General features: G+C 38.7%; 1 long non-coding RNA gene across 2 annotated transcripts in view; it reads right to left on the reverse strand.

Annotated features, from left to right (window-relative positions):
• LOC116790405 overlaps positions 1-26,983 on the reverse strand; it is a 47,190-nt gene extending 20,207 nt beyond the window's left edge. For both annotated transcript variants that reach the window (XR_004358343.1, XR_004358342.1), the window contains exons 1-2: positions 26,906-26,983; positions 25,318-25,581 (exon numbers count right to left, since the gene is read on the reverse strand). This is a non-coding gene — a long non-coding RNA (uncharacterized LOC116790405). The remainder of the gene's footprint in view (positions 1-25,317; positions 25,582-26,905) is intronic.
• Positions 26,984-27,396: the final 413 nt, after the last annotated feature.

A 27,396-nucleotide genomic window follows, 5' to 3' on the forward strand; every position in this document is an offset into this window, starting at 1 on the left:
GAGGAAGAAAGCAAGGTATCTAAGCAATGACAAACCTGGTGGTGGCATGAGCACTGGAAATCTTGTGGGATCATGCATTTTGTCCAGATGAGATGTTTTCTGAAACCAAATTTTTGTTAAAGATATTGTGTATTATAAGTATTTTAATATTCATATGTTTCACTGTAAATGAAAAGTAAGGAAAGAAAAGCAACAGTAGAACTGAAAATCACTCTAAAATGCAGAGAATGTGATTTAGGGAGAAAGAAAAAGTATATAATTTGTTAAATGATTCTCAGAAGTAGAATGCCAGCAAAAATGAGGATTTATCTGGAAGTGGTAGGAAGGCTGAAGAACTGAAGAGATCATCCTACATTCCAGAAGTGTGCATAATTCCACCATGGTGCAATTTGACAGTACAAATATGTGGTGGTGAAATACTTTGGGTAAAGATAAAAGGAGTAGAAACCAAAAAGAGAAATAATAACAACCATCTGTTACACTTCAGAAGATCTGTGAAAGAGTGGGGAAAAAAGAATTCCTGGAGCCGTTCTTTATGCTGTGGGACGCTGCACTCCTGAGGAATGTTTACAACTCATATATTTGTTGGTTAGCCAACCCAATAATCCTGCATCACTGAAAAGATCTGTAAAATATGCAGAAAACAAATTTTGGAAGCAGTGCTTAATTGTGCTTGTAAGGTAAAGGCCTACTGTGAGGGACCGGTGAAGAATCATTTTCTTTAGCAAAACCCACATGTTTAAGATATAGTCATTATTCTGAATTCCACCCATTTTTGGGTGGAATTTTTGATGACCTGGCAGTCAGTTTAGGAGGAAAGTGTGGTATGAAGAGATAAACATTTATCAAGTCTTTGTTCTTGCCAAGGCAGAGCTTAGCTGAACTGTTCTTTGAAAGGCCCAAATCACCTGAGCCTGTGAGACTTCACAAACTGATAAAGTTCAATGCAAGTTTGAGCTTTGTTGTATCACTGTGGATGTTTGACTGCACTGAAATGGCACACACAACTCAAGGCACTGCACAGCTGGAAAGGTGAACTGCAAGTAATTTTCCAAATATACCTTTGAAAGAGCTATTTTGCCTGAGTTCCAGGAAATGCTGAAACAGAGGTTTGAATTCTGTTTTTGCAAAATAGAGATTACTATTTGTTGCTTTGTATTATTTTCAGAGTTACAAAAAATCTAAATGCAAGAGACACAGTTTTCTCTGTCTACTGTGTGACTTCTCAGGTTGATTTATATGATGACAAGCTGGCTTCGGGTGAGAAGTGTTCACTGACAGAAAGAGAAACACACTATTATTGCTAGAAGAAGTTAAGGTCAGATCGCAAATACATTCTCTCTCTCTTTTTTTTTTTTTAATATGTTTTTGCAAACTCCGAAGTTAATCTGGTCAAGTTCTTCATCCACACCAGGGTCTCTATTTCCTGTCCAGAGAAAATTTAGCCCCACAAGGTACATGTTTCATTCCTGACTTATATTGAAGTCTTCTCTCTGTGGAGCTTGGTCAATACAGGAAACTGCACATTTTGGTAAGGGCAGCAGCAGCACACTCAAGATACTCTTAGAATTGGTTCTTATGAATTTTTGATTCTTCCTTAACAAAAATAAATAACCAAGCTATTTACAAAAGAATCCTGGTGAAGAATCTTGTTCAGTCCCTCTTCAGTGCTAACTATACTGGAGACCTCGTTCAAAAATCTGCTGTAATGCAAACAACGATTTAAAGGAAGAAACAGCTTTGTAAAGAAACATGCTTGACTGCTGTGACTAATTCTTATGGTCATAAAATTCATAATCAAAATGAAACTAACCTGGAATAGTAATGAAAAAAATGCCATTATATAGGAAAAATATGAAAGGACATTTTTTCCTCTTGTAGTTTGAGAAACCTGTGAGCAGTGCAACTGTTTCCAGGGTTTTCTGAAATACAAAATTATATAAGTAAAACAAAGGCATTTTTCTAAGCTAAATTAATACAGTGTTGAAATTATAATTTTCCCAGTTAATTCATATTTCTCTCAAAATCAAACCATGCTCTTTCAAAAGGCAATGTGTTAAAGGAGGAATGAATTCTTAAACATACTTAAGGTGTCTTCAAGCTGTTTATTTGGGAAGAAAGCTCTCAGTAGCAGAGTTAGACTGCAACAACATCTACAAATACTTTTCAGGAAAACAAGGGGACATCAACTTAACATGTCCAATATTGCACACAAAACTCATAAACTTTATGATAAGAAGCACAGCAAAAGGGGGCTTGTCCCTATTATGATTTTTTTAAAATTCTCCCATAAATTACACTAAGCAGAAATATTGGCTTGGATCATAAATCCCTCTCAGAAACTTCCTTATCACAGATTCCTCAAAAGCACTAACCTACGTGACCTTTGCGTGAGCCTCAGATGACTCCAATTATTCGGCTGTGAGCTCATTCTTTTACACAGCCTGACCTTAACTTTAAAAATTGAAGAGGGAGGAGGTCTGGGGGGAATGAAAGCTGTATCGCATGGCCTGACCACACTTTGTACCCTATGAGACAGGCCGCCAAAATCTTGGAGAAGTAGAGGGAGGGATTTTATCTCCCATATCTGTAGATATCAAGAGGAACGAAGTTCCACCACGCTGGGGTCAACTGTGCAAAAGCACTGTATTTTGACACAGTCAACTTAAAAAGTGATGCGGGAGCGGAGATAAATGAGAAACAGAAAGTAGGTTACGAAAGGAAACAGAAATGTGGACCAGGTTATGCAAGAACAGAGGGGTCAAGGCTTGAAGAACCTTGAAAGTTATCAGTAAAATCCTGAACTCAAATCTCAATTTCAGAGGGGACCAATATTGTGGTGTGAATGAGGGGTCAGCATGGTAACAGCAGGGGCAGCAGCAGTGGGATGAAAGCGAGATAGGATGCTTTGATAAAACATGTGTTGCTGATGCAAATCCTCAAATCAATGTTACTTCTATGCAGAAATTCGAGGCCAGGTTAAGGTCCCATCTAACCTTCTAGCAAAATTTCCATCCGTTTCACTAAGGTCATGTTTTGTCTCTTAAATTTAAGTAAAGTTAGATACAAGATTGCTGAAATACACAACAGTATACACTTCAGTAGGTGTCACTTCAAGGTTTAGCTTCAGGATTCTGTTTTAGGGGTTTGTGTGTTTTCTTACCTGTCAAAATACCCCAAGTATACCTGTCCTCTGCACTACATCGCTTGTTAATCTGTGGCCAAAAATAGCACAGGATGATGGACAATTCTGAACTTAGATTTAGGCTGGAATTGGGAGGAGAATCAGTTTGCCTGTTTTGTAAGAGTATCCATTTGTCAGAGTCTTCTTGTCTAAAAGCGGATTGAAAAATCACAATGCATTTGTTAAATTCATTTTAGGAATTATAATTCAATGGGTAATCAGAGTGCAGTGGCTGAAATATTGCAATAGGTTCACCATGCCTTCTTTCAATTCCGTCCTTATAGGTTTTATGTTGTTTTTTTTTTTCTCCTTTTTAATACTTCAAATATAAATCAACTCCAAATTTGAAATTTTAAAAAAATGTTGAAAAAATGCCAAAAAATGTTTTGACAGTTTCAAAACCTCTTTCCAAGATTTTCTTTAAAAAGGAAAATTAATGAAACTTAGTATTTTACAGGTAGATAGATAGATCAACATTTTCCATTGGAAGGTCTTATGCTAAAAATATTTTCACTTGCTCTTGAGTTTTAGTCAAAACTTAGACCTTAAAATAAATGACAGAATTTGGTATTGACTTTGACCAACAATAGAAAACACCTTCCTCCACTGTCAAGCTGTTATCCTCTTACAGAGGAGCTACTCATTTGGGGGTGAGTGTGAGGTAAATTGCACAGGCATATGTGCTACATGTTGAGAATTACCTTGTTCCTACACCAGTATGTGGTAGTCTTGATTTTGATGGAAGCTATGATGAGTCATTTCTATGACTAAGCTGCATAAAAGCTGTAGCTGTTAGGCATAAGTCCAGTACATGTCACTGTCTCTCCTCTGCACGGCAAGTGGGCTCTGACCACCTTAGACTCACTCCCCAAAATGTTTAAATAGGAAAGTGCATCATTCTAGCTCACACAGCCAGAGTTCTTTCCTATGAAAACCTTGATGAGGAGGGAAATGCTTTTGACTCTGTGTGGCAGGAAGCACTCTCGTCTAAGCAAATAAGTGTAGATGTTGTTTATTTGAATCTACTTTTCGTTATTCCTTTTTGCTTTATTTATCAACCTCTGCTTCAAATAAAGGATTCTGATTTCACTAATGTTTAGCTGAAATACAACAACTTCAAAGTCAGGTTCAGCAGTATCTAATCTATGTTTTTACCCCATTTTATATATTAAACTGAGCTTGCTTGAGACAGGGAATGTTTATACTGAATTGTCATATTTTGCAAATAAAACAAGTGGGGCCAGATTATGGTTCATAGTTCACAGATGCTTTGGGGAAGGTAAAGAAGATAAAAAAAAAAAGAGGGTTTTGCTCGACTAGCAAAGATTCATTTTCACTTCTCATTCCGAAGAAGGAAGAGGGGAAGGTTATTGAGGAGAGTGCACTGGGTGTGCACAAATCCTCCATGAATATTTCAGTGCTGGTTGGCCTGTCCTCACACTCTCTGTATGTAAATAGCTGTGATGTGGTAGAAATAAATATTATGAAATCAAGATTACCATCATTCCACTCATCATTAGACAGTAAGAAATAAATAATAATTTGTGGTGGGTTCACCTTGGCCAGATGCCAAGTGCCCACCCAGCCTCTCTATCCCTCCTCAGCTGGACAAGGGAGAGAGTAGAGTGGGAAAAGAAAACAACACAAATCATGGGTTGCGATAAGGCAGTTTATATTTATGCAAAAGAAAAAAAAAGCAAAAGCAGCGTGCGCACGCACAAAGCAGAAGCCAGCAGTTTATCTTCCCATCAGCAGCAATGGTTGGCCATTTCTCTGAGAAGCAGGGCTCCAACTCGCGTAACAGTTGACAGCAGGCAGCCATCGGACACAATGAGTGCCTCCAGTCCTGCTCCTTGCCTCAGCTTTTATATCTGGGTTGACGTCATATGGTCTGGAATATCCCCCTTGGTCAGTGTGGGTCAGCTGGCCTGCTTGTGTCCCCTCCCAGGATCTCACCTTTGATTGAAGGAGTATTACAGTGCTGTGCCCAGCAGTAGCCAAAACATGGGTGTGTTATCAACATTCCTCTAGCTACCAATGCAGAGCATGGCACTGTGAGGGCTACTAAGGGAAAATAAATTCTGGCTCAGCCAGACCCACCACAGATTTTTGAATAATATCCTATATATCCCCCTTTTTCCCCCCTGCATTACTTTAAGACAGTAATACATTCGGGATAGTACCATAGCTGACTTGGTTAATGGGGTGACCATCCTTGCACTTTTTGCTGAAGGGTTTAAAAATGCTTTTTTCAACACTATGATCCAACTATAAAAGCACAAAAAAACCCCCACGCTGTTTAAAGCTGTATTCACTGTAGAAGTTTAGATGGATTCTTGCTCCAGAATATTTTTTAATGGGACGTCTCAGAAGATCTGTTATAGAATGAAGTGTAGGCAAAAAAGAGTTTTTTGAAGAAAATAGATAACAATTGTTAGAAATATTTTGAGGTTTTTTTACTAGAAAGAGTAACAGACGAGCTGTAGCATGTGGTGCTCACTTAAGAGTTATATAGGAAGTTAGCTATGAAATGAGTAATTTTGGCATACAGTCTTCTAAAATTTCGTCCTTGCTTATGAAGATAAAATTACACAATTTGAAAAAGAAAAGGCTTGATGCTGGAGTTGAGGATATAAAAAAATCTTAGTAAATCTGACAAGCAAATTGGTGGTAGTTATAATAAAGAATAGAAACAATGAACATACATGAATATGATTGTTATAATAAAGAACAGAACCAGTGAACACACTTACATATAATTTACTGAGTAGGACACAAGCCTTGTGTTTACATAGTGAATTACTCCTAAACACTGTGGATTTCATTGAAGGAATCAATCAGCACTGTATGGGAAAATCCTGTTGATATGCTCTACTCTGTTTTCCAGAAGGCTTTTGAGGAAGTTTTTGTCAAAAGCTTTTAGGGAAATAAAGTGGCATGGCACAAAAAGAAGGGTCCTAACATGTTTAAATTCAGGGTAGTTTTGAAGGGATCTTAAGGTGCTGTTGGGATGATAAAATGGAAGATATAATTCAGTGTTGGAAGATGTAAATTGATGCACCTGGGGTTGACTCTGGAATTAATAGTTGAAATTCTTAAGAGAAGGATGGAAAGCACTGCATAAGTCTGTGAGTTGGACGTACCTTGAAGACTGCATGTGGTCTTGTCCTCTGCATCTCAAAAAGGATAGAGCAGAACTAGAAAAGGGTGACAGCATGCTTAAAGCTATAAAATAGCTTCCAGATGAGGATTGACTACATAAACTTGGTATACTATGTAGAAAAAGAGTTGCCGGAGGAAGGAGGGAATAGAAATCTATAAATCATGATTAGCAAAAGGGAGGTAGCACAAATAGGGCCATGGAGTAGCAGGTTTGACAAAGAAAAGTAGGGGTTTTTTACAGAAGGAGTAGGTATATTGTTGATGGCATTAGCACAGGATTCTGAGAATGACAGAAGTTTACATGGCTTCAAAAGGGATTATATAAATCCACAGAAGAAGAATCTATTAAAGGCTGTAAAACACACAGATGCCATTTTTGGCTCAGAAAATATTGGAGGTCATTGAGTGCTCAAAGCCAAGGGGACATTACTGCATGTTTGTCCTCATTTCCATGCTTCCTCAGCCGCTCTCGGCCACTGCTGGGGCAGGATGCTGAACCAAATGGGCCCTTGGTCGGACTTACGATCATCCTTATGTGTCTGTACCTGCTTTCCCTCTGCCATAGCTTGGAAACTCGTGTTTGCTTCTGCTGAGGTGTCTGGGGCAGTTGTTAGTGTTGGGGACAGAGGGAAGATGTACCTTCTCAGCTCATTCTTTTCCTTGTTCTTCCCACTCTAATAGCAGCCTTAAGTGCTGACTTCTACATCTCTGGTAGGTACAGCACAGTGCCGAATCCTGACATCTGAGGAGGTAAATTTCCATTTTCTATGTATTACAAGAAGCTCTGCACGAACTTGTCCTGTGTTTGGAGCCTTTCAGAGCCAGTAGACCTGACCAGTAGAGTCGTTCTCACCTGCTGAGAGATTTTAGCACCCAGCATGAAACCCCTTGGAGTTTCCAGCCAAACATATAAGTCACTCCAGGATCTACGGGAAATTGGCCTGGTTTTACTTAACCAAGCAAAGTCAGGTCAAGCCAAGCAAATAAACAGTAATTTTCAAAATATTTCCTGAGTCTTCAGGTGCAGAATTGAACTCGAAATAGGAAGTAGCTCCTGGTTTTTACTGAAATTGTGTGAAGGGTTTTGTGTTAACAGTACAAACTAGAATATTTTAGAGGACTGAAATTGCTTGCAAATATGATCATCTGCAGATAAATTAAACTGAATGAAGCGTAAAATAGATATTATATTGAAAAAGAAAAATTTAATCCTGAATTTTCTGAAGGAAAAAAACCTTCTATTTTAGAAATGATAGAATGTTTACTTTTGACATTTTAAAAATAAACTTCTTTTTAGTGTTTAGTAATAGCTCACTGAAACAGAGAGGTTTTAAAATGATAGTAAAAATCATTACAGATTAGCTTGATCCCCTCCAAAATTCCGTATTTTTCAAAAAACCGTAAAATGTGTGTTTTGATCCAAACTCAACTGATTACATTTTGTTTTCTTTTTTCTCTAGTGACTGAACCAAAAAAGCATACTTGTTTGTCTAGCTCTTTTTTGGGTTATATTACGAAAGTTTTGCAGAGTGATTCACACTAAATTGAATGCATTCATAGCAAATTAGAGCTACATTTTCCAGCAAGAGTAAACACTGGTTTTTATCTTTGTTTGCAAATAATGGTTACTACCCCATGAATATCAGTGAGGAAGGGTAGAAAGGAGAAGTTCAAAAATTTAAATTTGCACAGTTATTGAAGCTTCTTATTTTAAGTGCTTAATGCCGATTAATGCAGATGCCACATTTTCCCTTTCTTCTTCATGATCGTTTTGACTTCCTCAGCTTAAGGAAAACATTGAGAAGAAATAATTTTCCCTCTTCTCCCCCCTCTCTTCTCTTTTCTTCTTTTTTGACTGGCTATGGCTCCCCTAATTCTTCTCTTTCTTTGAATCCTTCAGTGCTGATAAATTCTTTTAAACTAAAATTTGTTTAATGACTTCACGGAAAATTTGCTTTGTTGATTCCTTTAAAAAAAGTGAGTTTATTTTAACAGAAAAATAACTGACTTTTTGTGTAATCATTCAGTTCAGTAGGCGCTTGCCAAGAGGCCTGTACAAATGAAATGCTGTCTCTAATCTCCCTTGGCCATGCAGAGGAGTGAGGTCCCCACATGCTTATTTGCAAGTTGATTTGGGGGACAGCTGCAAGGGAAGGAAGCTTCCCTGTGAGACTGTGAATCCCTGTGAGCCAGAGCTGCTACTGCTTTTCTCCTAGCTAGGTACCTGGGAGGTATGTGAAGTGGCATAAGCCTAAAGAACATGTTAGTCCCCACAGACATTATTAGCAAGGACTTTCTCTCCCCCATGCGGTGCATGACACTTCTGGCTGAGCCAAATTCCTTTTTCCACCTTCCCTTGGAGCAGCAGATGTCAGTCACTGCTCTTGGCTGGATACTGAGGTAGTTTACTACAGGTATGTCTCTGTTGCTAATTAGAGATGGTTTTCACTCACAGAAAACCCTTTGGCAAGTACATAACACAGGCCAAATCCCAACCTTTCACCCCAAGACCAAACGGCATGGCACTCATCGCATCCATTCTCTTCCCATTCAAAGGGGCGTGGCTTCACTCTTGCCATCCTGTCTCCAGCTCCTTAACTCTCAGATGATGCCCAAGCCAGGAGAGTGTTCTGCACCCCCTCCGTGATTAGACCAGTGCTTCACCCTGCAGCCTGTTCATTTACACAGATGAATGTGGTCATTGTGACTAGACCTACAGAGAGGGCTGGTCCCTTGGCCTCTGCTCTGCCATACATGGCAATGTAGTAGAAGGCATTTTGGAGGTCTTTGCCCAGATGAACAATACCTGAAACCATTGTTATTACTATTTGCCATTTTATTGTGTCAGCCGAGAGCTACCTCCCAAAGGAAAGCAGACACAATCTATATCTGTCCTAAGCAATTTATAATTTTATGGCCCTGATCCTATGTTGCTATTTGTGATGAGTGTAGTCTATATTTGCATTAGATCTTCACCCAGATTTACTTCTAGAGTTTATCAATCTTCGTCAGGGTGAGGGTTTCTAAAGACAGCACAGCTGAGAGATTTGGAAAGTTTGGACACATGTAAAGCTTCCAAACCACCATTATAGTTTACACCAAAAAGTTTACTCTTATTTTTAGATTCATTCATAACTGTTCCAAAACACATATCGGCATATTTAGTCTTCACCTACTTCAATACTTCTTGTTCTTTAAAGTCTTTGCATTTTTATTTGCTTCACTGTTGGTCACTGCAATTTCGCTTTCAACCCTTACAAAAGTTTAGAATTTTCACTTCTCCTTTTCTCCTCTTTTCAGTGGTGGAGATTCTCTTCAACCAAACACACACATTTTTACTTCGTGTTGATTTTCTGATATCGTTTTTTTAAAAGTATGGCCTATTGTTAGTGTGGGAAAATATTGCAGGTTTTATTCTCTTGAGTTGTTTTTATCCAGTTATCTGCTTGGTATCAGTGGCATGACTGAATAAGGAAGAGTTATTCACATGAAATGTCTGTGTGATCAAGCCTTTAGTTACGATGACTGAGAGACCTTGAAGCCTGCAATAAGAAAGACATTTTTCTTTCACATTTTCAAACCCAAAGTGTCAGATAGTAATTTTCTGTTGCTGGGCTGTATTAGTTTCTGGTGTAATCTCATAAAATGTTGGAGAGTTACACCAAGAAGGAATTTAGACCCCCCACTTGAAATTTCAGTTCTGCTTCACAGAGCTGTAAATTACAGTGGTCTGGCATAAGCATCAGTGGAAATAGTAATTGCTTAAAACTAAACGTATGTTGTTGTGTACAAGGGGGTCACACAGCTCTACTTACGTTTTTTGTGATTATTTACATTAAACATCCAAGAAGAAAAAAGCAGACCATGCCATATACATGGAAATACTTAAACGAGCACAGCAATGAATGATTTAGTGCAGATTATCTGAAAGATATTTCCACATTTTGCACTTTAAACACTACCATGTTGTCTGAAAATTCTAGGAAATGTCCATGAACCAGTGCAGAACAACTCCTGTCAGAAGCACAGGTCAGTAATGGCAACCTGGAATAACAAACTATAATTTTCAGTTTGTGGAGTATGATTTTGGTGCATTATGGGTTATTACGTTATTATATGCAGTATTGTAAAGCTTAGAGGCTTCAATGAATTTGGCACCCCCTTAAACAAGGCATAGTAGAATCACATAATCAGAGACAATCTTTTCTGAAAGTGTTACTTAAAATCTGCAAGACAAGAGTGAAAGAGAAGCACAGAAAAATGAAGCCTGTGAAGATCATAGTGTAGATCAGGGGCTGAGTCAAGAATATAAACTGAGTGTCCAAACCCTCAGTTGATCCTTTTCTTTATTCAAATCCCACTGCCATATTCATGAGATTAAATCTAAGCACTGGGAACCAAAAGCTTAATTTTTCTGTAATCATACAAATCAATAACATGCGATGGCCATAACTGGAAATAAATTAGTTTAACTTTGGAACTTTCTCTACATAAATTGATGGATTTTGCCACTTCCCACCATAAACATGTCTTGTGCATTACGCACAATGCTGCTGCCAGCTACATGGCGAGCACGGGGGAACTTACACATGGGAAGCTGAAGGACTTTCCACAACTGTTCCACTGTGAGGAACAGTTTTTTTTGTCTGGGTTTAGTGACATACTGAGGGATTCAGCTACAACATAAATAATTGAAAACATTCCCAGGACATCTGAAAAAAAAGTGGTCATGCTCTCGTCTTGCTAAAATATCAGTGAGTGCAGTAAAAGCAGTATCACATTACTTTAACAGAAGCATTTAACATTTTTACTGACAGAATCTAAAGCATGTGGTTATGGAGTGTGAAATCCTCATTAAAATTCCTCAAGGAAAATCAGTTGAATAAATACCCAGTAATTGTCACAGTGCCCTCACTGCTGTAGTTTTACAATATAATAATTCTCTCCATTGATCAGCTTTATTCTCTTATCATACATAGAAATCAAGTTCTTGTTAAGGAATTTATCACCCATCAGGAACAATTCTGATATTTCTAAGTCTAAAGAAGTAAAAATATGCTGCAATAACTGTGGTCATACTGGTCCATTCATGGAGCTCCCCTGTGCTACTCCTGTGGAGTGGTGGCAGTTGCCTTTCCATGCACATCTCTCCCATTTTCCCCTTCATGAGATGCATACAGAAAATACAGACAAGGCAAAGTGGGATTCTGAAATAAGGGGGTGAATCAGAAGCGGAAACACCACCAATTCTACTCATCATGCTCAAGTCCTCTTTAGGTTTCTCCCTTTGCTTGTCTCTGTAGAGAGGATTTCTGTAGACCATAGTGTGCTTTTGGACTATGTAGCCTGTCAGTGAGGGGACAGGATGCTGAACCACTATACAAGGGGTGTGCCCTCCTTCTAAAGGATCTTGGAATAGATGAAGGTTTTAGGGAAAATTTCAGTATCTTGAATTAAGTCCTAGAGTTTCTTCAAACGTAAAAGGCAATGGATAAACCCTGCCCCTGGACTGAAAGGTATTGGAGAAATTTGATATCTCTGTGTGTATGTGTATGTGTGTCCAGTATTAATTATTAACTCTTCCAGCTATTCAGTTTAATAAGCAGTAGCACTACCTTTACCTTGATCCTGTCACTATTTTAAAGTTCAAAAGGACCAGAGGAGTGAGGTATTTAAGGTATATTAAAAGAGCTGGTACCTTCCCTGGTGGCAAATGTTTCTTATTTTGATTAAACTGGGAAACATTTAAATCTTCCATATCTCAAAACTGCTATGAAAATGTCTCTGCATGTTACAGAGTTAAGAGTTTGTGGCTATATGACTCTAATAACACATGAGGCTCTCAAGAGAAAATTCACAAAGGCCTAATTTTAAAACATTTGTGCTGCCAAAATTGACAAATCTTTGAACAAGGAAACATTATTAAAAAATCTGATACTTTATGAAAAATGAGTATGTTAAAATTGGAGGCCAAACCCCGTCGCTAGCATATGAAATAGAGAGATTCTTGTCTTCAGATATAAACCTGTACTGAACTTTAACTGTTGAGTAGCAAGACTCTGCCTTTAGGCTGGGCTCCAGAGAGTTCAGTGGTGGATATATTGTGGTCTACTAGTCCGAGCAATCGAGTGTATGGCTGTTGTGAAATCATACACAAAATAATCCAGTTGTGCGCATGTGTAAGTAGATAAGTGTTCAATTCAAAGCTGGTATATTTTTAACCAGGAGGTGGCATTGTATCACATCTTTTGCAAGAAAACCATCATTGTTTTATTTTTATTTTTCCTTTACAAGAAGACTAGGACTTTAGAAACAACACTAACTAGTGTTTTTCTGTTTTGCTCTTTTGGAGGGGTTTATTTGTTTTCACAGATGTGATGAATCGTCACATTGTCACATACATGTTTCTTCCTCACTGACAATGTGCTCTAGCTGGCAGTCTGATACTTACATTATTGTTTTACTATCCAATTATATTTCTGGTAAAAACAAATTGAAGAACTGTATCTAGAGTACTACCTGTATATACTCTGTTGTGAAATGTTGTTTCTGTTCACATCTATGTTTCAAAAAATGTGTAGTGGTGCCAATAGAAATTACAGTCCATTAATTCACAACCAGGACAATTGCATATCACTGAATTACAAATCTCTTATTTATGGTGACTCAATAAAGCTGTTCTCCTATAACAGACACAACACCTTTGTAAAGGTCAGAAACCAAAGCAGGGAGCTGAAATGATCTGAATCTTTTACATTTTACGCACTGCTTAATCAGAGTCCTCAGAGGTTTGAGCAGGTATCTGAAATCAGGAAGGAGTGTCAGCTGTTTGAAAAAATGTGTTTGTGTATGTGTGTGATTTTTGAAAGACATGGGATTGGCAGATACTGAGAGTCAGATGTCATGTCCCTGTAGCTGTGGACTCATGTAGATTGTGGGGAAAGATTTCTAAAGCAGATGACAGTCTCAAAAATTGGATCAATCTCTTCAACCACCCACGATGTGCAATGACTTCTCCTCTGAGTCTGTGATAATTTTAGTTGTGTCCTGTGCAACTGTCCTTTCGAAATCACACAGCAAATAATTACAGGAGGTTGACAGTTGCTTATCATCTGAAGTAATGCATCATCCTCCATACTGAAAAGCTATTTTACCCATCGTTAATCAGTCTCTCAAACAATTCTCTACAGGAGTTACAAATAGTGAGCCAACAAACACATCCCGCTGAGCTGCAGGCCCCACACAGGAAGAAAGCATCAATAACAACTTCTCTGGTACTTTGCTAGAATATTTTCACATTAAAATAGAAATAGAGCTGTATCTGAAAGTGAAAGGTATTTAATTTTTCTATGGTCCCATAACCAACACCTCTGCTTTTCACATTGGGAAAGGCATATGATTCTGTCGTTTAATTCCTTGTGCATATGGGATCAGGGTCAGTTCATAATGGCATTCATACAAACCTTTAAATACAGCCAAAATCAAGGAAGTAGAGGTGTCAAAATCAGAAGTGCTATTGCCCTAATTTTGCAAGGGTCTGTGGTCAATACGGCTGCTTAAGATTTCAGACTTTCGGAAGCAGCAGCCTGACTCACCACAAGGAACTCATATAAATGCTTTTGGAAACAGGCATCATAATCATCTCCTTAACCACCAGTTAGCAAATCATGTTGACTGTTTGACATAGAAAAATCCCTGCAGCAGCATAACAAAAATCATATAATGCAATCATCAGGTTTGATGTTTTCCTGTGCTGTAGAGGGTTACAAACTGTATTTATCCTCTACAATGTGCAATCCAATCCAAGATATTACAGTAATACAGTTGAGAACTACTGATACTATACTGCATCAGCTTGAAAGTACTGGCATGGTCTGTACTTCTTATTTTGAGAAACAAATACTGACATTGCCAAATCCTAAAATCTATGGGCAGTGTGCTTTCACTGTATCTCAACACTGAACCAAACCTATCTGTATTCTGGAGGGTACTGCAAGCACACAGCTAAGACCTTTCCATTTCTAATTATATATGATGGAAAAGGTCATGAGACAGATGAGAAACCATATTCAATCAATACCAGACTGATTTTTCCCCCCACTGATTTTGGAAAGTGTTTCATGGTTAGTAACACTCTGGGATACACAGAGAAAGAACAGTAAATGATGTACCTATAAATATATTTATTTGGCATTTTGCTTCACTGAGCATAGAAGTCATCTGGCCAATCTTAATTTTTTTCTAAGGGACCATCACAAAAAGTCCCTGTAATACAAAGGAAAAACAATCTGCAAATTCTCCCTTGAAATGTGGCCTTTCCTACCTAGTTACAGAATGAAATCGATACAGCTGCAGATTTGTTGACCTGCACATGAGATTGGAACTACAATATGAAAAAAACGAAATTCTTCCCTGATGATAGGTTTTTCTCTATTTAGATACTACTAGTGGGAACAATATAATGACTGGAAGGATCTGCAGACCCCTGTATAATGTTAGAGAATGTCATGTTGAGAAAGGGCATATGTTCTCTACATCACTGCTCCTTAATCTTCTCAGATTTTCACAAAGAAATCATATTAATCAAATCTGCTTTCAGCTATATGAAAAGCGTAGTTTGAATGGTTCACAGCTTAGGAAGAAATTGAATGTAGAAGGAAACGTTGGATAGAAATAAGCCCAGAACTTAAAATAACTTCCTGTTGTCAGTATCTCACTTTGTAATTCTGAATAGATATGACAATTATGCACCAGAAAGCTCTGAAACTGCCTCATACTGTGGCTGTGGAGTGGTCCATGAAGGCAATGCAGGAGCAGGGGAATTGCCAGATGAAATCAGACGGGTGAGCCATCTGCCACTGGCTTGAAAAGAAAAAAAACTAAACCCAACAAAACATCCTACCCAGAAATACATCAGCGAGGGGCAGAATTCTGCCTGGCACTGAAAAGACACCCTGCTCTCCTACCTCATCTGAAAATCTGCTTGGTAGTTTGAGGATGACTGGGTTCCATATGCATGAATTGCAGGTTTTGTTCCAGTCTTGCTCCTTTTCCATTGTCCCATTTGGGACAAAGTGAGGGGGTAGAGGGGGAAAGAGAAGAGGACTTCCCTTCAGTTCCATGCAGCAGGGGTATGGGTATAGGGGGAAAGTGGTTGGCACTCTGAAATGACCAGGATCACCTTACAGTGCTCTCTCTGACATGGGGTTGTTTTGCAGACAGTCTTAAACCTGTGATAATGCATTGTTTTATTAGATATACCAAATAAAATCCACAAAATTTGTTGTGATTTCCTCATTGCTATTAGTGTTTAGTGTCTGCTTGGCACAACTATTGTGTTTGGCATCGTTCAGACTACAGAGAGAGACCTGATCCCTGTGCCCATAACCCAATATTCTGGTGTCCCAGTCTTGCTCTCATTGAAATCATGGGGAAACTACCCTTGCTTCTGACTTTGGATATGAAAAATAGAGAGGGCATGAAAGTGCACTCCTTTCCTCTCTGTTAAATGTGAATATCAAACTTCTAGCTAAATGATCATCATATCACAAAGTAAACTGTGATAGAAATGACAGAATGTTGGTTCTGGCAATAAGATCTGAAGAGCACTTCACTTAAAGGTAACAGGATTTCTTTTGAAGGCAAAATATATTTAATTCTAGAAAAAAAAAGGAGACACCAATCTAATGAGAATTATATTTTAAATTGGTGCCAGAAAAACAGGATATTCCTGAGGTCTTTCTGAACACATTTACTTCTGTCTGGACTCTGGAGAAAATCTACTAATAACAAAGGCATGACATTAGATTGCAACCACAGAATTACAGCCTTAAGACTAATGAAAATGGGTTAAATCTATACCATTTCTTATTTGTAATATAATCCCTGCCATAAGAATAGTCTTTCCTGGAATTATTGAAAAGGAAATTCTCTCCTGCTTATAAATGTCATTTCATTTTTTCTCTCACTACATTTGTAAAGATAGCTAAAAATGTTTAGCTTACCACTTCTTGGAATGCTATCCAAATCTGGAGGTGGTTACTATAAATGGAATCTAGCTTGGTCTATATTATTATACTGCGATATTTGGAATCAGAAGTATTTAATTATGTACAGATACATGGTAAAGTCAAACTTCTGAAGAGAAATGAGATTTCTAGTCTATGTGGCTTGCAGACGCTTAGGATTACAGAAGCTGTAAGATTTCTGTCTGCTCTGGCTGCTGTTGGTAATGACTACTTGCGTATCCCATGGAATTTCTTGCTCATGACGGGAAGACAACCTTCAGATTTGCAGGTCTTTTGGTGGGTGGAATATGATAAATCTCAGTTAAATGGGGGAATACATCCATGCTAGTGCTAAAACAACATGATCTTACAGAAGAACTAGGTGGAGAAGTGAACCAGAGTAGCCCAGCAGAAAAGGACTTGGGAGTGATGGTTGATGAAATGAATCCTGATCTGTAACAAAAGGACCGTGTCCAGCAGATCAAAGAAAGTGATTCTGAACCTCTACTCTGCTTTTGTGAGACTCCACCCAGAATGCTGCACCCAGCTCTGGTGCCCCCAACATAAGAAGGACATAGAATTGTTGAAGCAAGTCCAGAGGAGACCCGTGAAGTTGATAAGGTACTAGAGCACCTCCTTGTGAAGACAGGCTGAGAAAGTTGGGGCTGTTAAGCCTGGAGAAGATTGGATGGAGACCTCATAGCAACCTTCCAGTATCTGAAGACAGTGGACAAGGAAGCCAGAGAGGGATTCTTCATTAGGAACTGTGATAGAACAAGAGAGAATGGGTTCAAACTGAAAGTGAGTAGGTTTACATTAGATGTTAGGCAGAAATTTTTGGCTATGAGGGTGGTGAGACCCTGGAACAGGTTGATCAGAGATGTTGTGAATGCTCCAACCCTGAAAGTGTTCAAGGCAGGCTTTGCTGTGCGTGCTGCAAATGTGCACCTGCAGAGGTGCTGAGTTAGGTCCTGTGGCCTGCCTTTGTGGGGAGCCTGGGCACCTCTCATGTATGCCACTGTTTGCTTTGAAACAATCACTCGGACATAAATGACTCACTGTGAGATGCTGGAAGTCATGCTGGTTGGTGTAGCATTCACTGGTCTAACAGCCTGAAGCTCAGTGCAAGAAAAAAAAAGACAAATTTTTCACAGGGTTCATAAAAAAGTAAAGAGAGGAACATGCTGCTTACACTGCCTTTTTGATGCTATTGGAAATCAGTCTATCTAGAAATTGCACTAGACAATCTGATGTGAGCTATGATGTTTTAAAAGCACTGATCGAAGGAGATGATGCAGTTTGTTCACGTAGAGTCAAGCTTCCTGGCATGTTAAAATCGATGGCTGAAAGTATAGAAGAACACACTTGACTTGAGAGACAAGGTTTTAGAATTATTTACATTATTTTTATACCGCTCTTTCTATTTTTTCTGGCTCTTCAGTCATTGACTTGGAATGGCCAACTGATGTGCGAAGGTCTGTGGTGTCCTGCAGCAGACTAGCTGTAGAGGTAACTTAGCAGGAAACCATGATTCAGGTTTACTTGACTCTTCAATTTTCTTTTTGTCCAGAAAAGTAGTTGGAAGTTGAAACCGACTCTTTTCAAAGTTGTACTGAGTGCAACATTGCTGGCAGCAGTGGAGGGAACCTGAACTCATCCAGGTTCTTTCTATAGCAGACATGACTTGTTGAAGAGATTCAGAATGAAAACATGAAATTGTTTTTATAGATAGCCAAACGCAGTCTATTCAACGAGGGGTTTGGACACATGTCTGTTCATGACCACTAACTTCCCTCTGTCTCAAGAAAGCTTTCCTCCCGGGCAGAAAATACACAGTAGGCAGAGGTCACTTTGTACCTGTTGTCTTTATTCTGCTTTTTCTCTAAGGAACTGGTATTAATCACTGTCAAATACAGGATACTGTGCTGACAGTCTTCGCTCTGACTCCGTAGTATTCTGAAGTTATATTCTTATGCATCTCAGTTTCCATACCAACTGCTTCATGTTGCATGTTCTTGTGAAATGTTTACTGCGGACATGGTTTTCCAAAAACTGAAACCTGAGAATGTCCTACATAAAATTCATAGACCTCCCATTTTATAAATCTCTGCCTATCTCCCCATGTAAGTTTACTTTCCTGCCTACCTTTTTATTCCCTCCATTGCATCCTCTAAAATGCCAGGTGTCTTGCTCCTTCTCCGGATACATTCCTGAATATTGATATTTTCTTGCCTCTCTGTTTCATTCTCAGTAACGATTTCACTTGTACTGCTTGATCCACCAGGCCACCTACCTTGGTGAATACTACATTAGATTGTTGTTCCTGGTGGTCTTGGACTTCACCAGAACTAGGATTAGTTTTGGTTCTCTCATGTACCCACTAAACCACAGTACAGTTAGAACATGCTTTTTTCTGTATTCAGTAGCTTATAAAAAAAGCAGCACATTATCCTAAACTAAATGCTAAAACTTACTATATTTTGAATGGCTGGTTACACCTCCTCTTTGTCACAGATGGTCAGGTTCATAAAAGGAGAGGAAAAAGAATTGTAAGCATACTAAAATTACTGAACTTTGAAAAGAACATCTAGTATAGTCCCTGTCTGTCTGTCACAGAATGGTTGTGTCCGTAAACATCAGAGTACAGAGGACATAGAGAAAAAATTAATGTATAATTAATGAAAGTTGAAAATAGAAAGAAATCATGCAGTCTAGATGAGGCATTTGTAACAAGAATCAGACTATCAAGATGGGAATAGGGCTGACTGGAAAAAGTTTTTAGGTAAAAGGGAGAACCCAGAAGTTTTGACATTAAACACAAAAATTGTCTAAAAATCAAAACTCAAATATGCACCTAGAGACTTGATAAAATTTCTAGTTGATTTTCTTGTTAGTCTGTCATTCTCTATTGCTCAGTTTGTTTATTCCATGATATGCCATCCCTTGCTGATCCATCACGTAGTCCATCAGGAAAACCAGGCTTATGAGGACCTTTGGGGGAAACCAATGAAAACCTTAAAGTTTTTGTTGAGAACTAGATATTGAAAACTAATTTATTTGAAAAACAATAGGAAAGGAAATTTATATGTAACCACTAATTGAGACCAGTCTTCTACAATCCTAACAGACATTGTGATTTTTGTTTTCTTCAGATATGCTATATCATGATAAAGTAAATTACTGGAGGAAATGTATATAAAGGACAAAAAAAATGTTTTGGTTGTGATGCCATCTGTCCAATGCTAGATGACTGCTGAAGCAGTGGAAATGGAAATTAATATAGTACAATTTCTGTAATCTTCTTAAATCATAAATTAAATTAGCATCATGTTTGACACTTTTAGACAGAGTTGATGGCTAAGATTATGGGTCCTTCTTGCCTTCTCCAGTTTCATTTATTGTTAGTTGTTATTACATGTTCATTAAAAAGTGATTTAATAAATAGTGGGGTTTCCTGCCTGTAAAACAATTACCAGAATGAAGAGTGACAGCAGTGGCTGGGGAATATGCTGAAATTTGGTAACCCTTTGTGAAGGTAAAGCAAGACACAAAAACCTAAATATTTTATAAAAAACTATTCAGCATAATAGTGCTTTCCTCCACTCTCCATAAGTAAGTGAAGCAGAATTTGAGGCATCTTCTGGGTTCTAACTCTGTCTCTGCCATCGATGAGGCCACTTGTGTCAATACTTTTGTGTACCAGTGCTGATTAATCAGATAGAAGGACGACTGGGCAAAGTCATGACACTGTGGACAGGAATTCACAATTCTCTTACATAGGTGAGTTCTGAGGACTGTACTGAAATAATTTGGACGAATCACTGACAGATTAGTTTAAGAATTTCAGAGGCCTGTGGGTATCCAAATAGAGACTCTGAACTTCATTATGGCATAGACGTATGTGAAGCCATTCAGGACCAGGTGTTTTTTAGTAGCCTTTCTATACTGTTTGAATACCTCTATTCAACTTGCTTAAAAGGTCTCCAATCTCACAGTGAGAGTGAGGAATGGTAAAGGAAGCAAGGAAAGTTTGGTGACAGTGAATGGGGGAACCTGAGAGAAAAAGAGAGAGATTGTTCAGACAGGCAGAGAGCATATGAGCAATAACTGGGACTGTGTTTATACTGTCATGTTAGTTTAGGATTCAAGGTCACACTCAATGGTTTCCTCATTGCTTACACATTAATGTTCACCCTGGCCTTACTGGCTCTCAGGCAGACCTTGAGTCTGACCATGAACACAGTTGCATACACACTGCAAAAGCCTAAATGATTTTGAGGTCTAGGGAAGAGTCAAAATTAATGTGGAGAGAGCTGAAAGAGGCAGGCTGAGGGGTGATGAAGTGAGATAAATGATGGAGTGCTGGACAACGAAGAGTTAATCTCAGGGGAATTCAGGAGAAAGTGGAATGGTAGCCAGACCAGCCTGAGGGACAGAGGAGGCAGTTGTCTTCTCTAAATGGAAACTGTGTCAAGAGGTTTTTCTATAACTTCACTGAGATGCAGATTACCAGGAGCCAATCTTTTTACAGGGCAAGCTCATGTAAAGCGTGGAGAGAGCTACTGACAGCAGTCATCTTCTCTGACGTCTCCTCTGGTAAGCACATAGCCAAGGGCAGTACCCGCACTTGTGTTTCCCATCAGCAGGGAAGAGAAATTCTCAGCATAAAGATGCAACAATGGCAATAGTTTTCTTTCCTGGAGATCAAAATAAATAATTCCAGTTCATACGATAGCTCTTTAAAACGGACAAATATTTCCTCATAATAGTTGCAGTACAAGGGATTAGCATAACTTTGAGCACTCTCTGAGGACAGTGCAGCCTTCAGCGCCAGAGAACACACCTACGCTGAGTATGATGTGTGTTTGTATGAGTCAAAAATAATATTCACAGCTGTGGTGGTTCAGTTCCACAGAGCATGCCATGAGCCTTCCTTTCACACTATATTATCCTAGACTGCATTGTTCTGGAAAGGAGACATGGAGTCTGGCTCCCTTTGGGGATTCCAGGAAGCCAGAACATGTGCATGTGGTGCCGACTCCTACAGGATCACTCACATTCATCTAGAGGTGGCAGGCTCGTTGCAGCTAATAATTCCTCTCTCAAAACCTGGCTCCTCACCATCTTCATAAACCCTGAAGCAAACATAATAGTACCCGCAGGCCCTCAAGAATGCTTATACAGCAGGAATCTGGCATCTTCCAAATGTGATTCATAAGCTTATTCATTACATCGTGCCCCTTAAAATATCAAGAGGAGAGTCCAGGTACCTACTGCGTGCATGAATTTATTCCTGTTTGATGAGAACATATGTTTACCTGACCTGGAGGACTTGATAACTCTCATAAACTTCTAATTGTAGGAACTGGTGAAGAAGCAGTTGAGAGCGCAGGTGGGGAAGAAGAATTAGGAGCAGTCAAAATTTATATGGAGAGAGGTGGATCACCTGAGGATAGACTTAAATAAATAATGATGATAGACCGAGATAAATGATTAAATAATAATTAGAAATAAGAAGATTTAGAAGGATTAAGAGAGTGAACAAGGAACAGCAATCAGATAGCCTCTGCAGACAGGGGCAGGCACCATGGCTGCCTACTGAAGTTACATTGAAGAAGAAGAGACAAGATCCCTGTGGCACTTTGCTTTGGATGTTTATTCAGCCACCATAAATTTGAGAAGTCAGTTAACATATGAAGCTTAGATACAATAACTGTGACCATCCAGTGCTCAGTATCCAGGAATTTGCCTGTCAGGTGCACAGGGCAAATTCTCAAAACCAGTATAGACTGTTCTCATGTTGCAGTTATTAAATAAATAAAAACTATAGATACTTTTTTTTTCAGGATAGTCAAAATATATGACAGGAGTCTGCAGAAGGAAATAAACACAAGTGACAGGATTAATAATATTGACAGGTACAAAGTTTAAGTTGTAGGTTTAGTTACTTACAGATTTGCAACGTCATCTAAGAGACCATTTTAGTTTTCACTGTTCTGCATCTTTTACAATGGAAGATATTAATTGGTTAGAAGATATACTTTCTTCAAAGAAAAGTCACAGTAAAAAAATTATCTTTACTTCCTGGAAATAGAAATGGCTTTAACACAAAGAAAACTCATCAGTTTGCGTTCAGTGGTTCCTAGGTTATTCAAATACCGTTTTTCTGCCTTGTTCACCTGAAGAGGCTGCACAAGACACAGAAGGAGTTGTTTAAAAAGGCTTTAGGCAAGAGGAATAAGAAATGACTATAATGGTAAAAGTCCTTAGCAGAATGTAGGGCTGGACAAAAGTGCATGGTGAAAAAAAAGAGGTAGTTATAAAAGGAAAGGCAGTCTTGGAAGGAAGACCTTAAAGATGGTACTAAACAAGATAGGACACTTTGGAGGTAATTTGGAGTATCAGAGGGAATTTCATATCTTGCAAATAAAATCCACAGTCTTTTTAAGGACCTGCATAATAATTTGCTGGTGAGAGAGAAACATTTCTTCTCACTATGCGGTCATTCAAACCATGCTAACATACTGGCACCCTGTGCTTGTTATGGGATTGCTTCTCAGTGAATACTGAATAATTACTCTTACCACTGGAGAGATTAATAGAATGAAAATTAAGCTTCTCTAAATGCAGTCTTGATTATTAGGGCTCTGAGTGTGTTGCAGGGAATGCATTGCTCAAGTGTTCAAAAAAGTGCACAGTATGTACTGTGTTATCAGTATTTTGAAAGTTAAGAGTTTGACAGGAATTTCAGCATTAAATGTAATCCCATATGAAACACTCTCCAGGAGCTAATCTATTGCCATTTCCTGTTTATATAACTAGATCAACCATAATGAATTAATAAAAATACATAGCAATCCTTGATGCACTTAGCAAAGCATATACCACTGACACATTCTTGAAAATACTACTGGTTTATACAACATATTTCTTTTGCCCACTGCCTAGAATTTTGGAGAGTGTCTTGTCTTGAAGTTTAGCTCAGGCACAGAGCTACGTGGAGGAGGATGTTCCTCTCCCATGCCCAAATTAGGTCCTAGGACAGTACTCTTGGTTCTGCACCCAGAACAAGGCCAGACTTTTCATCCTGGTAGATCTGAGGTACCTTTGTGGAGAATCAAGGGTCTGAAAACACTGAGTAGAGACATAGCCCTTCAGTGTCAGACTTTCTAAACCTCATACTGGCCATTACTGACCCACTTCCACATCTTCTCACACCATGAGAGGGAATTGTGGTTTCCTATGCAGCCCTGAGTGAGGACACAGAGCCAGCACAGATCAAGCAATGTGCCCCAGCCCCTCTTCGAGCAGGGACCATGTTGTGTATTCAGCAGGACTTCTAGTCTTTGGGAGATTTCCATGTTTTACTTCTCAGCACATGCTTTTCCTATTGTTGGGGTGATGTTTTCTGATAACTGTTTCTCTACCCAAACACACAGATACCTTAAGGACCTGGTCCCAGCAAGCCACAGTGTAGGGGCATTTTTGATGTGGCTTGTATGAGCTCAACTTAGTCAGGATAAGCTTATGAGTTCTGCGTCAGCACTGGCCAAATTACACTTATGCTGGATCTGTGGTTAACTAGCACCTATGTTTCCCACATATTTCCATTACCTATGGTATCCTAGACCTTTTTCATTTCAGATAATGGAGGTTCTTTTGCTGTAATTTGCTTTAAAAAAGAGAGAAATGTCTTTTAAGGAAAAGACATGTTTTTCACTTGTGGATTTGTAAAACACAGGAAGGGGAAGACCCATACTAAAAAAATAATAATGAAGAATAGAAAAAGAATAACCATGAAAAGAATCAACTCTGAAGTCATTTGGAAGGAACAGACCAGGGCAGAAATATCTTGTTGTAACTGTTCTCTGGTACCACACAGCTGGGAAAAAAGGGTTCTTTTATTTAGCATTTATTATTCATACTCAGTTACTCAATGTTTAATTAATTCTTTAAACAAAGTTTTGCAATGAATATTATTTTATTTTCTTTTAATTTGAAAGGGCAAACCTCTAAAGAAGGACATGAAGAAAAAGGAACTGAACTTGTATGACGAAGTGTGCCACCAGCGGCAGTGCCACTGTAACTGTTCTGTGAATTTATTCTGATAATGAATTTGTCTCAGATAAAGATCAGCAGATGTCCATGATTCTCTCACAAGTGGCCTCATCAAGTTTCTTTCTAGAAAGTTATAAAAATATTTTAAATCTTAATTAGTAATGAAAAGGTTGCATAAATGGTTTTACTTTCATGTGACAATTACAAAACAGCTGTTTAGCCAGTTGATTGCAAGTGAAAAAAGAAAGGAAAATTTTCAGCCTTGAAAGTTCTGACCAACATAGTTTTGGTTTTGAAAGATAGGAGGCTGCTATCAGACACAAAATGCTGGAGGTGAAGGGACCCTGCAAACATAATTATGTAGAGATCTGTTTTTCAGAGTTTTTTGCATTTATCTAAGATGATAGTCATCTGCCAGTTAAGTGACAAGGATTAGAGCTTTACTTTTGGTTTCATTCCAGGGAAAAAGTAGGATCATTAAGCTCAGAAACACGCATGGTTTTCTTTAAAGCAGCGATTGGTAGAAAATGAGAAGTTATAACCAAAAGTCCCTAGCTGGTAGAACAAACTTATTTTCAATTTAACTAGAAATTTTTGAAAAAGCAAACATTTACTCACAAATTCGGATGTGTACACATTGTGAAGTCCTTGGAAAGGCAGGAAGAAGATAATGTTGAGCAAGTATGAAAGCAAGGCACTCACGAACCTGGTACTCTCATGAACATACTTTTCTTTTACTTTTCATAAACATGCTGGCTTGGTAAGAAATTTACTGACTGATTGTTTTCTGAGAGTTCATGGGATTGTTGCAAAATTGAACTTGCTTTCTTTGAACATTTCTCTTTTTAAAATCTGATTAAAGTCAACATTATGGATAAGAGATTTCAATCATCCCTACTACTGCACCTGTTCTCTTGTTATTCCTATCTGTCACTGTCATTCTTTGGAGCACTAGAGCTGAAAGCAGATTAGGGTATCTTTCAGAACTGTTCCCAAAACCAGCAGAGGTAAACGGTCTTGGTCTATGTAGTTTGTCAAATGGCTTTTCAAATGGCTTACACTGATACTGAGCTTACTGCCTGCAGCTCATTTTTTCTCTGCCAGTACTTCTTAGGTCTCTGTTTATGGATTACAGCAGTCATTGGAGTGCTGCAGGAATCAGCAGCCCATCTGTTGTGACGGAAGGGTGAAATGTTGTGATTATAAACACAGTCTTGAACAATTACATGGAATCGTGTGGACATGGATAATGGTGATAATAAAGGGCCACAAACACAGAAGGTTCAACTGGAGATGCCATGCATGATTCCCTGTTCTTTTCTTTTGATTGTATGCAACTTGGTTAAAATTTCCAGGTAACTGTAAGTTCTGACTCCAGTCTGCACTCTCTTTGCAACATAGGCCATGTACACAGCTCTGCCATGGGCTGTCTATAGCCCACAGCACAGTGAATAAGTGTGAGGGAGGCATTTTACTCTTTGGATGACTAGCTTTACAATCCTCCAGTTCCTCATCTGGGGCTGCCACACTGGAAATCTCTGCTCCTTAAATTGTCCTTAATCATCACATAAACAGAAGGCAGGAAGTGGAGAAGGCAGAGATTGGAAGGCTGTAATACTGATCACGCAAAATATGGAAAAAAAATCAGATATAAACCATGTAATTTTCCTTGAAAGCAGTGTCTAGCAGTGAGATCATAAAAGACTGGACTTTTTTTTACCCTAATAAGGATTAGCAGCACTTTGTTCTGTTTGTTCTGTTCCTTATCTGTTATGATTCTTGTTTCTTTCTAACCGTTTTTTTTGAATCCTGTGATGGATTGAATGTTACCCCAGTTCTTATGACTGTATTTATTACCATCAGCCTCAGTATTTTTAGATAATGTGTAATTATATTAGAGTTATTTCTGCATTCAGTGGCTTCTTCTGTTTCAATAATTTTGTTTTGCACCTTATAGAGACTTTTTTCCAATACTCTGAACATGCCTGCATTTGATGGTACTCCATTTAGATAACCGCATAATCATTCCACATCTCACTGTGATGGCAAGTCTTTGGAAATTCTGAGTTAGTACTGCCTGCAGGATTAATGCATGAAAGAGCTGCCAAGCTCTTTGTGAGTACCTGAAAACAGGAAAACATCTACCATCCATCTCCTGAACTGGTCACAGCATCTTGTCCTTTTAGGGATAAAAGACGGTAGTGAAACCCTGAGTAACATTCTACAACAATTTCCACCAATGCAGCTCTACCAGAGGTGATTAATTTCCATTACTAAAACTGATAATGAGCCAGTTACATATGATGGTCCAGGTTCTTAAGGGTTATTGCATGGTAGAATGGGGTGAAGTGTTATATACAGTTGAAATACTATCTACAATCCCAAAAGGGAAAGGGAAAGGGAAGGGGAAAAAAAGGACAAACCCAAAACAGATATGCACAATCAAAAAACTCAGGATCTGGTAAAGCAAAGAATTAGCAAAAGAATATCTTACTATTTCCTTGGGGTAGCACAATCGCCCAAACGCCACCGCCACGCTCTGCCAGACTCTGGATCGGCAGAAACAACAGGAGCGAGACCGGCCTGCAGGACTCTGCTGTCTCCAAACCTCGCCGGAAGGGAAGAGAGAAAGAGGCTTCTCTCTCCATCTATTTATATGCTGGATTATGTAAAGGAATAGGATGGAATACTTCCTTCCTGGCAACCAGGAAGGAAGGCCTAAACTCAAAACCATTACAAGTGTCCAGGACATAATTAAGAATAATTCCCTAGCTGCCAGAGAATTGTTGGGAGACCATGCTGGAGACAGGGTAATAGTCCCTTACGGTATTTTCCATGCTGTTTCTCATGCTCCAAAAACCAGACAGCGATTTTTTATCTTCAAAGAAATGGAAAAGAAATTAGCAGTTTGCTCAATATTGTATTAATTTTGTGCGTATATGTGTAATGTGAATTATCTCTAATAATTGCTGACAAATCTGAAGT

Source organism: Chiroxiphia lanceolata, chromosome 1 (genome assembly GCF_009829145.1).
Source record: "Chiroxiphia lanceolata isolate bChiLan1 chromosome 1, bChiLan1.pri, whole genome shotgun sequence".
NCBI classification, from domain to species: domain Eukaryota; kingdom Metazoa; phylum Chordata; class Aves; order Passeriformes; family Pipridae; genus Chiroxiphia; species Chiroxiphia lanceolata.